General features: G+C 44.0%; 1 pseudogene; it reads left to right on the top strand.

The window, feature by feature from the left end:
- The first annotated feature begins 488 nt into the window (after positions 1–488).
- Positions 489–606, top strand: LOC126429903 (5S ribosomal RNA; annotated as a pseudogene).
- Positions 607–4,402: the final 3,796 nt, after the last annotated feature.

Genomic DNA, 4,402 nt, shown 5'->3' on the forward strand with positions numbered 1-4,402 from the left:
TGCTCCTTGATATTCTGAATACTGGTACTGGGACACAGTTGATACCCGAGCTAGTCCCTTGCATATTCAGTAGACGAGAGATCTGACGATATTGCTGGCTACAGAAGTAACTTAGCATCACGCGTACATGCGTCATGTGTGTATTGGCACTGTCATGTTGAAAAATAGCCACACAATACTATCGCATGAGAGGTAAGAATGAGGACGCTCCCCTCAATTCCGATCAGCCGTCACCTGAAGTCGTAGACGATGGCTCTCCACTCTATGACTGAAGTCACACTGCTGTGCTCTCCAAGATGAATGGGACCACAGGTCGTGTAGCCCCGATGCTAAGGGCCGCGATGGGCATTCGGGATCTGGAGAACCGCGATTAATCACTGAACACAGGGCTACATCATTCATCAGCAGTCCACGATTCCTGGTCATGGCATCACTCCAAACGTAGCCGTTTGTGTTGTAGTGTTAATGGCAGCCTTTCCATGAGACACGTCAATGGCCTTACCCCAGTGGTAACACCGGTTCCCGTCAGGTCACCGAAGTTAAGCGCTGTCGGGCTGGGCTAGAACTTGGGTGGGTGACCATCTGGTCTGCCGAGCGCTGTTGGCAAGCGGGGTGCACTCATCCCTTGTGAGGCAAATTGAAGAGCTACTTGACTGAGAACTAGCGGCTCCTGTCTCGTTAACTGACATATGGCCGGGAGAGCGGAGTGCTGACCACATGTCACTCCATATCCGCATCAAGTGACGCCTGTTGGCTGAGGATGACACGGCGGCCGGTCGGTACAATTGGGCCTTCATGGCCTGTTCGGAGGGAGTTTAGTTTATTTTACGCATGGGGCACAAATTCAATTGTCCAGCTACTGTTAGCGTGAGATGACACAGAATGTTCCAGAGAGACCATTACCTGTTCTCGGATGGCAAGCGCTGATGTTGAGAGGCACCCACATGCCTTGCTCATACTATGGCATCAAGCAGTCAGGCCTGCAAGATGAGTGGTCTGCCAAGCGAGTGGATTCATTCTTATTTATCGAGTAACATGAACTCTCGTACTCACAATTAAGTTACAAATTATCCTCCTGTATGAATAATACACAACGGAAACGCATATCTGACTATCAGTAATTTACAGAACTCTGACTGTTCACTACGCACTGGCAATACCACATTTTCTTTTTGTCTTTTATTTAACGGCTTTTATCAACACTTGGGCACCGCACTGAATATGAATGGCGCACACATTATAAATTCGGGACATCATGACAACATACAATTCGAAGGAAAAGTCCACCAATCTTTTTCTTTTCACTAACTTATTTATTCCAATAAATTCTATAACCTAAACACACAAATTCTATAACCTACAACAATAACACATGAGAAATTCCGCTCAGTGGGCATGGCTTAACATTGGTGATTCTCTACCTTATGGTCTCGTAATTATTTAACGCTACAGTGCACTTTCTGGATAGGATGGTGGATCTTTTATTATATCTCACACTTCGACTCTCACAATCATCATCACGAAACTTTCCTCCAGACCGAGCAGTACAAAAGGAACACGCATAACCCACTACCTCTGCAACTACCTAGCTACTCTCCCATGCAAACCACACATACCCAAATTACATGACATACACCACACTACAACAAGGAATACAACACAATACATAGTCACAACACTATCACTTTCAGCTTTTCCCACTTCAATTAGTATTTATCCCAGTTTCACACGACACTGCCCCACTTCGTAATTCTTCTTTCCTACTATTGAACTCTAGAGATATATGCACGTCTTCCTGTGCAATGCAAGCCAAGTGGCGTTGCTGGATAGACGGCTGACTCACCTTGCTTCTCTCTCAGAGCATTATAGTTTGAATCAAGCGTCACACGGAAACATAACATGCAAAGTAATATTAAGAGCATATTCATCACACACGCGAGTCCTCAACTGATACCATGGACGAGTACTTCTCTTTATCCTTTGTCTCATACACAGATTGAGATTCACACAGTACTCACCACGTGGAAGCACTCGTCTCTAATTTCAAGTCCAGCACGCGCCATTTCTTAAATATTTCTACTTTTGGTACACACGCTATTTCTTAAATATTTCAACTTATTGTACACACGCTAGTAATTCAGCTTAACTTAAGCACACGGAAGTATTCAACTTATTGCTACACGTGGTTTCATTGTGACCGTTGGTCACTTCCGAAGATTACTACGATCCCATTAATATTACCTGCCTGACATTTAATTCTCCCCACAAAAGTTCCTGAAATAGAGAAATTATTATTTGAAACTACTCTTAAATATTCCACATGCATACCATGTCTCCACTCTTTTGTCTTTATGGAGCACACCCAAGACAGGTCTTAACAGCACAAGATCCAGCGGCAGAGTGCTGAAACATGGCCGTTCTTCAGGTCCTCTCGCACCTCTGCTGAAGTGGGGGAGCACCTTGCTACCATATTGGTCAGCCACATTTCAGGCGCTCAAAGATCAGGTAAATTTCATCTCTTTGGTCCCACCAAAGGTGGCCAAAGGATCGTCTCAAAGATGATCATATACTCACATTCACTATCTGCGGTTAGCAGACGAGCATACATTCATTCATTTCACAGATCTCACCAAACTGGATGTAGGGATTTACTTTGTGGGAGTGCACATGTGATCAATTAAATAAATAAATTGTCATTATTTCCCACACTGGTATCCGGCTTTGCTGTATTAATTGAAATTGAGTTATTTTACAAAAAAAAATGTGTTGTTCTGACAAAAATAATGAAGTATGTTGTACCTATTTTCAATGTCGGGCGGTACTGTACCCTTTCAATGTGAAGGCATTACGATGTACGTGTTGTATAATACGGCAATCCTCCCTCGTAATGAGACGTGATTGAATGGAACCTTGACGATAAGTATGCCGTGTGGTCCAACTTCTACCTAGTGTCACGTAGGATTGCCCCACAAATCCGGATGTTGCACGATTAGACCAGCCGAGCAAATGGAGACCCTCCATGAGGAGTACGTGGCATCTTATTGGTGTTCACAGTGATCGCTCAACACCTGATGCTGTTTCGCGCCCCTCACGCACCTTAACAGGCCCGATAGCACTGAACTTGGGTAACACTAATGGTCTTTGGCGGTCTTTCTATTTGCCACAGAGAATAGCAACTCTTAATCGTTTACATAACCGCCGACGGTGTGTACGTACACCAGGTTATGTTGACATCTGGCCATGTCTTCTGGGTGTTTATTTTTTTTTGTCAGGCAATGTAATCAACTTCGGTGCCAGTAAGACCAGAGCGTCTGATTGGATGATTTTGATCCGTTTATTAACACAAGAAAAAGGTTTTTCGTCTGATTCTACTTTCGGAAACAGTGAACGCAACTCGCTGTGCTCTCCTTACCTCCATCTCGGTTTCGTTCACCTTTCTGTGTCAAAGAGGCTTGCATTTCGCTTGTATGTATGATGAAACTCCGTTTGCTTTCGTATCAACTTTCTGACATGGCTATTGAGAGACACCCACACCCTTACTGACTCTTACTTGCAGCTGGCCTTCCTAAATACCATTTGCGAATAGATCATTGAAGAGCGATACTGGTAGTGGAAGTCATCTTCGCCATACACTTGCCTATCAGATGTAAATTTTGATGTAGAAGGATGAAGCAGACAATTACATTTTTTTCCATGTATAATATTAAATTGCTGTCCGCAGCTCGTGGTCTTGCGGTAGTGCTCTCGCTTCTCGCGCAAGGGTCCCTGGTTCAATTCCCGGCGGGGTCAGGTGTTTTCTCTGCTTCGAGATGACCGGGTGTTGTGTGTCCTTCCTCATAATTTCATCATCATTGACTCGCAAGTTGCTGAAGTGGCATCAACTAAAAAGGACTTGCAGTACGGCAGCCGAACAACGCCACATGGGGCCTCCCGGCCAACAACGCCATACAATCATTTCATTACATTACTGTAATTAAAATGACCATTTATAAACACATTGGGACCCCATTGTGCTCTTTGTAAGAGTCAAGTACCTTGGCACCGAAAGCTACAGTTCGGTATGTTCTGAATTGTCTGAAATAAAGTTTTAAAATGACGTGTAAAGCCACGAAGTTAGAGGTCACAAGGACTAAAAATAAAGTTTAAATTAAACTATATCGTTACATAGACGTTTTAAGATCTTAAACATCTGTAATGCATGTATGGACACTGAAGCTCCAAATGAAAATTTCTACTAAGGCCAAGATTAGCCACTACACCACCCTGGCACAGTGGCTTTGCACAGCTGCACAGACTGCCCTACCAGTCCTAGCTCCTCAATCCAAATTCCCGTTCACGCCTCACCCAGTTTGTATTTCCAGTAAACTCAAACAGCATTGCAGAGGCTTTGCAGCTGTATTTC

Source organism: Schistocerca serialis, chromosome 1, assembly GCF_023864345.2.
Source record: "Schistocerca serialis cubense isolate TAMUIC-IGC-003099 chromosome 1, iqSchSeri2.2, whole genome shotgun sequence".
NCBI classification, from domain to species: Eukaryota; Metazoa; Arthropoda; class Insecta; order Orthoptera; family Acrididae; genus Schistocerca; species Schistocerca serialis.